Source organism: Pelodiscus sinensis, chromosome 18, assembly GCF_052426305.1.
Source record: "Pelodiscus sinensis isolate ZL-2025 chromosome 18, ASM5242630v1, whole genome shotgun sequence".
In the NCBI taxonomy this organism is placed as follows: domain Eukaryota; kingdom Metazoa; phylum Chordata; order Testudines; family Trionychidae; genus Pelodiscus; species Pelodiscus sinensis.
The window spans coordinates 26,350,738-26,361,664 of NC_143069.1; the positions used below are offsets into that span (position 1 = coordinate 26,350,738).

Consider the following 10,927-nt stretch of genomic DNA (forward strand, 5'->3'; position numbering starts at 1 on the left):
CTGGAGTATTGCATCCAATTCTGGGCACCCCATTACTTAAAAAATGTTGATACATTGGAGAAAGTCCAACGGAGGGCAACAAAAATGATTAGGAGGCTGGAACACATGATTTACAAGGAGAGGCTGAGGGATTTGGGATTATTTAGTCTTCAGAAGAGAAGAGTGAGGGGAGCTTTGATAGAAGGCTTTAACTACCTGAAGGGGGATTTCAAAGAGGATGGAGAGAGGCTGTTCTCAGTGGTACTAGATGACTGAATGAGGAGCAATGGTCTCAAGTTACAGTGGGGGAGGTCTAGGTTGGATAGTCGGAAAAACTATTTTACTAGGAAGGTGGTGAAGCACTGGAATGGGTTACCTAGGGAGGCAACGGAACCTCTAAATCTAGAGTTTTCAAGTCCTAGCTTGACAAAGCCCTGGCTGGGATTGTTTAGTTGAGGCTGGTCCTGTTTTGGGCAGGAGGTTGGACTCAGTGACCTCCTGAGGTCTCCTCCAAACCTATGGTTCTATGATTTTATAATACTGAAAACTGGAGATAGCAGCAATGTTTTTTCAGAACGGATGTAGCTATGAAAGCTGCTTCACTAGGCATAGCTGTGGTCTTTCCTCTGTTGTGGGGAGGCAGGAACGTGGGGTGCAGAGATAGGCAGGAATGAACTCTTGGGATCAGACCCATGACCTATCCTGAACTCCAGTGAGACAACCCTGGCTGCTAAGGACCAGCCTGTCTGGGATTAACTCAAAAGGAGGGCAATGAACTGAGGGAAGAATTTAGGTCTCCACTGCGGGAAGGAATAGCAGAGCTCCCCTGGCATCAGGAGGAAGATTCTTTTTGCTTAGTAATTAAGTCACTGTCATTCTTACCATTGAAACCTCAGGGCTTGGATCTTGCAGGTGCATAAGAAGCGTGACCCAGCTCTGTCTAACCTGCTTGGCAAAATAGTCCTTCCATTTTCTCTTTGCAGAGCCGGCCAGGATACCAAACAGGACAAAGGCCAATGCACGAAGAGTGTTGTCCTCCTATAGCCAAGAAAGCCACACAGGTTGGTAACGAAGAGATAACCACATCATGTATCTAGCACAGCTGTCTCTTCTACATTAGGGTAGAGTGATTCCAACGACAGAAGTTTAAAAGAACTGGAATTAATCAAGTTTGGGCCAAATGTGTTGATTCATCAAAATACTTTGAAGACAGTTCAATTTTGACAAAATTCTTCCAGAAGCCAAGTAGGGGTACTTGGTCAGCTTCTTGGTGACCCATCTAGCAGGCTGACTGGGATCTTGGGCTTCCTGGCCCTCACCTTCAGAACAGCCTGTCTGGCAGGCTGACAAGGAGCCAGGAAATGTGCACCCTGGCACCTCTAATTCCCAGTGTTTCCAGGTTCCCTGTCTCCAGCATAGTCTGCCAGTAGACTGCCCTCAGGCAAGGCTCCCAGTAGAGCTGGGTTGAGAATAGTATTACTGTTTCACAAAGAGTTTTGAAATTTGGGCTGGGGGGTGTGTCCCCCAAATAGGAACAAAACCAAAATTTGAAATCTCAAACTTCTCTGCAAAATGGAATAATTTCAACCATCTGACATAAAAATCGTATGGAGCAGGCCCAAAACAGTCTATTACACCCTGTATGCCCATTTTCCTTGTTATGCAGCTACCTAATCTAGTATTCATACTTCCTTTGCCATTCTCATTGGAAATAAAGATGAACAGAAGGGTGAGACTGAAGGAGCAGGGATGGCATCCTCATTTTCTTAATTCTCTGCTCCTCCATAAAACACATCTCTTCCCTAAGGCCTAAAATCACTTCATTCTGACATGAACAATGCCCAGTGAGGACACATCATGCATTGTAAATGGAGCCTCATCAATGTCAGCTGAACTGGGGTTGAAGGCTTCTGTTCACGTACATTATCGAAGTACTTCCGGATCTGTGTGGTGAGGTCTCTGAAGGAAGAACCTATGTCCTTCCCTTTCAGCTCCTTAAGGACTTTGGCCAGTGCCTTCATGCTTTCGACGACTTCAGAACTGAAAGTGTCTTCTAAAGTCCTGATCAGTGCCTCCAGAAGAAACTTCTTGTACTTTTTCACCTGTTCAGACGTATGACATTAAAAAACACTTTCCACTAACCACATTTCTAATATGTTTTTTTTAGCAATTATGAAGCAGTGGGAATTTCATCTGCCCCCCTAGTGACCTATAGCTATATTTTACATCAGGTACTAGCTACAATAAGCCAAACTCTGTGCCATATTACGCCTATGTAATCCTATTAGATTTCTAATTACTTAGATTTGAAGGCCAAAAGGGACCATTGTGATCATTCAGTCTGACCTCCTTCACAACACAGAACCTCCCCAAAATAATGTCTGTTTGACTAGAGCACCTCTTTTAGAAAAACAGCCCATCTTGTTTTTAAAGTTGCTACTGATAGAGACCCCACCACAACCCTTGGTAAATGGTTCCAATGATTAAAATTACCATTAAAATGTATGCCTTACTAGCAGTCTGAATTAGTTTAGCTTCATTCCCCCCCCCCCCCCCCCCCCCCCCCCCCCCCCCCCCCCCCCCCCCCCCCCATTGAATCTAAAGGCACATTTTCTAGCCCTTTGAAAATTCTTGTGACTCTTCTCCAATTTATCAGCATCCTTCTTGAATTGCAGGCATGATCCTGACATAGTATTCTAGCAGTTCTCACACCAGTGCCATAAGCAGAGGTAAAATAACTTCTTTATTCTTATTCAGAATCCCTCTGTCTATGCCTCCGAGGATCACCTCAGCTCTTTTGGTCACAGCTTTGTACTGGGCGCTTACGTTCAGCTGATTATCTATCATGATTTGAGTTTTTTAGTGTCTCTGTTTCCTGGAATAGAATCTCTCATCTTGGAAATAAAGCCTACACTCTTCATTCCTGGGAGTATACATTTACATATGATCATATTAAGTCCATATTGTTTCCTTATGCCCAGCTTACCAAGGGAACAAACCTGCTGTGTATTGACTGCAAAGAGGTTACAGGGGTATGAGAGAGCAGAAGTTGGCCTAGTGCATTGTGCATGGCCTCTGTAAATCCTGAGCAATTGTTTCCTTTAGTTTCTCTAGTTATGCTGCATTGTATTCAGTATTCTATCTTACCTTCTCAGGTGCCCCATAGACTAAATTGCCTAGGCCTCTTACAGCCATTTGACGGACAATGCTGTTATTGTCCCGTGACCTTTCTTCTAATATATGTAAGGCAGATTTAAGGATCTTCTTCTCCCTGAGTATGGGATCAGTCATTAGCTGAAATAAAATCAACATGTCCATTAGCTCTAATCTGTTCATTAAGATAGCGAATATAATTTGAGGAGACACGTAATACACTGTAATTTATTATTCTATATGAATGAGTACTGTGTTAAAAACATGGATTTTTTCCTTTTAGGCACTATAATGGGGGATTGCTCATCCCTTGAAAGCCTCTCAGTGACTGCATTTGATACCACAGTCCTTTTCTCTCCCAGGTGCATCCTGCCAGTCGATCTTAGTGAGTCTTCCATGGCTCAGCCCTCTGGCCAAGTCCCAAAGTCCAAACAAATGCCTTTTAGGTCCTGTTGCCCTCACTAGGGTCTTCAGCCCCAACTCTGGACCCTTTATATTCTGTTCTTTGTTCAACCTCTCCATAAGCCTTGTCCCCTTCATCGGGTTTATGCCACTGGGGAACCTGGGCCTGCCCACTACTCTTGGTTCCAACCTAGAAATAGCAGCGAGTCATTGCTTCATTTCAGTTTATTGCTACTTTTTCCTTGGGTTCTTCCTATGGGGCCACTTTCAGTTTCTCCCTCTAATTATATGTTGAAGGCTCGTAAGGACTCTCTCTCTGCAAATTCAGCTTCAGAAAATGCTGCCTGAAATAAACCCCTGTGAATTGGTTTGGCCAGAGAATAGCATCCTTTCTTGGCCCTCCACTTCCTGAAAGGAACTGACCTAATAAAGCCCTGTAGCTCCATAGATCTGAGCCAGCTGGGCTCTGATTGGCAGCTTTCATGAGGCCTCTCTAGGCAGACCTTGAAAACCCACCTTTGTGACTCCTTTCCTAGGTGGGGTGTAGAAAGATTTGGGGGCACAAACAGATTCCTAGAACCACCAGATGAGCCTCTAAAATAGCGACTTAGCGTAAATGTGAAATATGACACAGACGTTATAGCAAGGCTGTGGAGAGGGAGGATGCTCCAGTGGTCAGCAGCCTAGGACTTAGGAGGTTCCAGTTCAATTTCCTGCACCCTCAAAGACTTCCTAGATGATGTTGGGCAAGTCACTTAGGCCTTCTGTGCATCAGTTTCCTGTTTGCAAAATGGGACTAATAGTGTTTCCCTGCCTCACAGGGGTGTTGTAGGGATACATACTTTTAAAGAGTTTTGAGGCACTCAGATACTACATTCTCATTTTGAAGTACTCAGATAATACAAGTTTCTAAAAGGATGTTTTAAGGAAGATGGAGAAAAATTGTTCTCCTTGGCCTCTAAGGATAGGATAAGAAGCCATGAGCTTAAATTACATCAGGGGAAGTTTAGGTTGGACAGCAGGAAAAACGTCCTGCCTGTCAGGGTGGTTAAACCCTGCAATAAATTGCCTCAGGAGGTTGTGGAATTTGCATCACTAGAAATATTTAAGAGCAGGTTAGACAAACACCTGTCAGGGATGATCTAGACTGTGCTTGGTCCTGCCGTGATGGCTGGGGATTGGACTCGAAGACCTCTCAAGATCCCTTCCAGTTCTAATGATCTATGAATCTATTATTCTACATTCATGAGAATCTAAGATAGATGTTAATGTATTTGTATGTTGCTTATTTTATAGTATTAGGACACTAGATTCATTTAGAAGATTTGCTGAGCTAGACCAAAATCAGGAGCTGTTGGTCAGTATTAGCCCTAGGAATTGTCAGAAAAGGTCTAGTAATTCAAATTCTATGGCTACATCTACATTGGCATGATTTTGCGCAAAAGCAGCTGCCTGTCTACACTGGTGGGGAGTTCTTGCACAAGAACACTGACATTCTAATGTCTAAAATCAGTGCTTCTTGCGCAAAACCTATGATGCTCCCGCTCAGGAAAAAGCCCTCCTGTGCAACTGTTCTTGCGCAAGAGGCCAGTGTAGACAGGCCACATTAATTTCTTGTGCAAGAAAGCCCAATGGCTAAAATGGCCAGCGGAGCTTTCTTTCGCAAGAGAGCGTCTATTCTGGCACGGATGAGTTTGCAGAAAAGCGCCTCTTAGCGCAACAGCACATGCCAGTGTAGACGCTCTCTTGCGCAAATATTCCAACGCAAAAACTATTGCGTTAAAAGTATGGGTATGTCTACAGTACAAAGTTAATTCAAACTAACAGCCGTTAGTTCGAATGAACTTTAATAGCGGCTATACATACAAACTGCTAGTTCGAATTTAAATCGAACTAGCGGAGCGCTTAATTCGAACTAGGTAAACCTCATTCTACGAGGAGTAACGCCTCGTTCGAATTGTGTAATTCAAATTAAGGGCTGTGTAGCCACTTAATTCGAACTAGTTGGAGGCTAACCCTAATCAGGTTGCCCTGATGGCCACTCTGGGCCAAACCAGGGAAACTTTTCTGCCCCTCTCCCAGCCCCAGAGCCCTTAAAGGGGCATGGTCTGGCTACAGTGCCTGTGCCAGTGGCAAGCCTGCCAGCACCCAGCCAGCAGACCCTGCACCTGGCATGGCATGAGCCAGCCACCCGCTGCCACCCAGCCCTCCGCCTCTTCCCAGGACCAGGCTGGCGGCTCCTAGGAGCCTGCCCAGGGCCACAAGAGGCAGGCGCCTGCCTGGTCTAGTGCAGAGATCGTGGACATTATCGAGGTTTGGGGGGAGGCCTCCAGCATCCACGACCTCCACACTAGGCACAGGAATGCAGCCGTCTAGGGCAGGATAGCTGCCAGCCTGGCCACCAAAGGCCACATCCAAACCCAGGAGCAGGTTTGCATGAAAATCAAGTTGTTCCAGTGAGACCCCCGACCCTGAGCCCTGCGCTTAGTACATAAGAACATAAGAATGGCCGTACTGGGTCAGACCAAAGGTCCATCTAGTCCAGTAGCCTGTCTGCCGACAGCGGCCAACACCAGGTACCCCAGAGGGGATGGACCGAAGACAATGACCAAGCCATTTGTCTCGTGCCATCCATCTTCAGCCTTCCACAAACAGAGGCCAGGGACACCATTCCTACCCCCTGGCTAATAGCACTCCACGGACCCAACCTCCATGAATTTATCTAACTTCTCTTTAAACTCTGTTATAGTTCTAGGCTTCAAAGCCTCCTGTGGCAAGGAGTTCCACAGGTTGACTATAAGAAGAACTTTGTGTGAAGAAGAACTTTCTTTTAACCTGATGTCCATTCATTTCATTTGGTGTCCTCTAGTCCTTCTATTATGGGAACTAATGAAGAACTTTTCTTTATGCACCCTCTCCACACCACTCATGATTTTATAGACCTCTATCATATCCCCCCTCAGTCTCCTCTTTTCTAAGCTGAAAAGTCGCAATCTCTGTAGCCTCTCTTCATATGGGACCTGTTCCAAACCCCTAATCATTGTACTTGCCCTTTTCTGAACCCTTTCCAAGGCCATATCGTTTTTGAGGTGAGAAGACCACATCTGTACACAGTTCTGAAGATATGGTGTACCATAGTTTTATACTTCCCCTCCTCCTTCTTCCCCTGGCTTCCCCCTTCCAGCTCCCTCCTCCCAGGTTTCCACCTCCCCTCTCCCACCCTCTTTCTTCCCCTCTCCCACCTCCTTTTCCCAGTCCCCCAGAGGTTAATCCCCTCCGCCCCCAGTTTTGTTAAATAAAGAGAGTTTCTATTTTTGAACACATGTCCTTTATTTTTTACATCAGGAAGAGGGGGCTCAGGAAGGGTAAGTGGAAGGAGGTGAGGGAGGAATGGGGCACGAGCCCCCGATGGGGAGGACTGGGGTGGCTCTGCGGGCTCCTCGGGGTGGAAGCTTTCCTGTAGGGCCTCCTGGATCCTGATAGCCCCCTGATTGACCTCCCCCAGATGGCAGCCTGCGGCAAGTGCAGCCGGGCTGATGGTCGAGTGCTGAAATGTGCCGAGTGTGGGCATTCAGGGCACTCCAAGACAGGACTGCTTTGATGTCCCCATCGAGTTAGACATGCAAGCGGGGAATCCTGAGAACTGTCTGTCCGGGGTGGGGGTCAGGTCTTTTTAAGCACAGCCCTCGGCTAGCCTGAGGAAGCAGCTCCACACCTTAAGTCCTAACCTGATGCCCTGACGGCACTGGTTCTGGCCAGCCTTAACTTCGGTTCAGGGTCCACTCAATGTGGACATGCTATTTCGAATTAGCAAAATGCTCATTCGAATTAGTTTTTAGGTCTAAATGCACTCATTCGAATTGGCTTATTTCAAATTAACTAATTTGAATTAAGTTAATTCGAATTAGTGCTGTAGTGTAGACATACCCTATTTGCGCAAAATCTTGCCAATGTAGACGTAGCCTATCTATATCTTGCTCACTCTCTCTTAACCAGCAACTAGAATAGGCAGCTAGGCTAGGCTAGTATAGGCCCCAAAAATAACAAAGAGAAAATGATTAAGAAAGGTGTAATGAAGTTCCTTATGAGATTTCCTTATAAAGGACACATTCTACTATCTACAATGAATTCCTATGAACTGAACTGTACAATTCCTCAGAGAAAGGTAAACAACAGATAACAGCCTAATGGTGGAACTGCTCATACCTGAGCAAAGAAAGCTGTGCTGGTGACTCGCTGCTTTTCTGATGGGGAATTTACCCAGGGAAGGAGGCTCTGTATGATCTCCACTGTTATTAGTCCAGATCTTTGCAGAACCCTGGAAGACAAAAGGAACCACTTATGGGGCAGACTGTGCACTTCAAAAGCTTAGCTGCTATGACCATACAACTCTAAAACCTACGCATGGAAGCTCTGTGTTTCTCACCCAGGGCACCCCGCACAAAGCTATACCTGAAAGTTCCCTGTCAGTCACTCTATTTGTTGCCGATCCCTGAGGATGAAGTGCTGTCTCCTAGATCTCTTACCTCACCAGCAAACACACCCCCTCGTGGTGAGTCTGCGGATTTTCAAGAAGCATCCAAGTTTTCTGCTTCCAGAGAGTTCGTATCAGCTTCTCATTCATAGCCTTGAGAAGCACAGCCTCTAATGCTTCAATAGAAAGCCTGGGGGAAAAGAGGCACAGAACTGTAGTAACCAATAGAAAGGCACTGCCTAAGCAGTCAGGAAACCCCAGTTACTTGTCAGGTCTGTTGTTCATTGACAGTTCATCCATTGACAGTATCCTGGGGACCACTGTTTTTGGAAGGACTTAATTCCCAGGAGGTATTTCAGTCTCATACATCTCATATTACTAGTGTTGCTGTGGACAACATTTTGCAGTCACTTTCTCCTATCTGCAAGGTGTATGGGCACTAGCACAGTACAGTAATATGGAAAAAATTCACAATCAGACCCCAAAAGCTGGGACACAGAGAGATTAGTGATCACTAATGGATATTTTGGGGCCCTATGTCCAGCGAGATGTGACAGGGTGCTGAGAGCTTGTACTTGGGGTCAGCACTCTGGTAACTACTAGTACTAATTAGCTTCCCCAGAGAAAGCCTAATTGGATAGAAATGTACCTGATTGCCTGGCTAGAGTGGGGCTATAGAATCAACAAACCTATTCTCCCATGAATAAGGAATCTGCCTAAAGGGACATCCACAGGAGTGTTTGAGGGAAACAGAGAGCAAAAGAGACAAAATGCTAGAGGCATCTAGATAGACTTATGTGTAGTGCTGGGGAGGAGCCGGTGGTCGTGGTACATGTAGGTCTCAATGACATAGGGAAGGGTAGGAGAGATGTCCTGGAGGCCAAATTTAGGTTGCTAGGAAAGAGACTGAAATCCAGGACCTCTATGGTGGCATTCTTGGAAATGCTTCCAGTTCCATGCGCAGGACCAGGTAGGCAGGCAAAGCTTCAGAGTCTCAATGCATGGATGAGACGATGGTGTAGGGAAGAGGGGTTTGGATTTATCAAGAACTGGGGACACTTTTGGGAGAGGGGGAGCCTATACAGGAAGGATGGGCTCCACCTAAACCAGGGTGGAACCAGACTACTGGCACTAAACATTTAAAAGGCTGTAGAGCAGTTTTTAAACTAAGAGATGGGGGAAAGCCGATTGGTGGGGAGATGCACGTAAATCGCAGGGAGACTTCTCTTAGAGGAGAATCTGTTGATAGAGATTCTCTAAGCGGTAGTCAGAAAGAGAGGACAAAGAGACTGAGGCCTGAGGAGGCCTAGATAGTAGTGTTTGTGTTGCCAGAGCTTGGTGGTTTCAGGGAACTGACCTATAGCAAGCACAAACAAGACTTTCTCATATTAAAAGCAGGTGATGGTAAGGTGCCTCATAACCCTGAGAACTCCTGGGGAGTGTCACACAAATGTACTGGGATTCTCTTTGTTTTGCTCCCTTTCTTCTAATTACCTGCAAGGGTTGCCCTCACATAGTTGTTGTCCTTTTCTAAATAACCTCCTTCGGCGTCTCATCCTGGGCAAAGGCATCTTTTGTCCTAGGGTTTGGCTGATCTGCTGCAGAAGAACAGTGAACAACTCCGGGAACAGCTCCTGCACAGTTTTGCTCAACTGCAATGCTGACACCACTTCAAAGATGGCACATGTTGCCTGAAAGGAGAGCATGGTAAAAGAAGAGGTCTCTTCCTAACACTATCACACGCTCTCCCCTTCTGATACCTGCTGGACTAAATTCTCACTCCTGTCACTAACTTGATGAATGACCGAGAGCAATTCACTCCATGTGTGCCTTAGTGTCCCATAGCTGTAAAAATGTGTAGGACCTATCAAGGCATGTTATGAGTTGCACAAAACATTTGCAAAGCACTGTAAGAAATCTGATTCAAAGACTTTCTAATTGCCAGATATTATTAAGTGAATCAGCCACATACTCTAAATCTGCCACAGAAAGCACAGCTGGAATCCAGGAAACAGTACTTCAGAAAAGAAGTGCCCAGATGACAATATTATACCACTCATCTAGCTTTCCATCAGCATGTTTGTCACAAAGCAGAGAAATACATGTCTGTCGTCTAACTTACTGTGAGAGGTGCAGCAGCTGCTAAATGCAGGTCAGTTTCTGTCTCTGAGGTCATGCTTCCTTCTTGGCTTGTTGGAGTCTTTATTCTTTCTATTAGGACCTTCAGGACTTGAGGGGCGAGCAAGGGATCTGTCCCCAGAGATCTCCACAGCTCAGTGGTGTTACTGCAATTTAACATAGGTTATATGTGACCCCTGGAGACTTTTGTGGCTCTGACTATATGCATCATATTCAAGTAAAGAACACATTTTCTCCTTGACTATGATCAGGGCTCACCAGCCGCGCTGTCCGGCGATCTGCGCATGCACAGATCGCCCGAACCCGGCTCTTCCAGGTTACAATCTACACGCCATGGATGAGTAGATTGTATTATTTGTCAAGCCCTGCCTATGATGAGCAAGTTCAGAGTGCTGTCCTCCTTATATGGTCCTCATGTTTTACATATTGAGTTTCTAGTTACAGAACTAAGTTAAGTTACATTTCAGGTTACATTTCTACAGTGCATGACTATTTTGGGATCCTGGAGGTATCCCGAAATACCTACCCCACATTTACAGAAGCAGCCCGTTATTTTGAAATATTTTTCAAAATAATGGGCACACTATTTTGCCATCCCAATAAACTTTGTTGCATGAGGGATAAGGGATGGCTTGAAATAGCACATTATTTCGACATTTGGTGCTGTGTAGAAGCGCCACATTTCAAAATAGGCTATGCAAAATATGATACGCAATTTGCGGAGTGCAAATTGTGCATCTTATTTCAAGTTTAGGGTGCTGTATAGACACAACCCTAGCC

General features: G+C 45.6%; 1 long non-coding RNA gene across 1 annotated transcript; it reads right to left on the bottom strand.

The window, feature by feature from the left end:
* Positions 1-7,472: 7,472 nt before the first annotated feature.
* Positions 7,473-9,650, bottom strand: LOC149523320 (uncharacterized). Its single transcript, XR_016347144.1, has 3 exons — positions 9,503-9,650; positions 8,061-8,198; positions 7,473-7,852 (listed from the first exon to the last, which is right to left on the bottom strand). It is a non-coding gene; the product is annotated as an uncharacterized LOC149523320 (long non-coding RNA).
* Between the last annotated feature and the right edge of the window lie 1,277 nt (positions 9,651-10,927).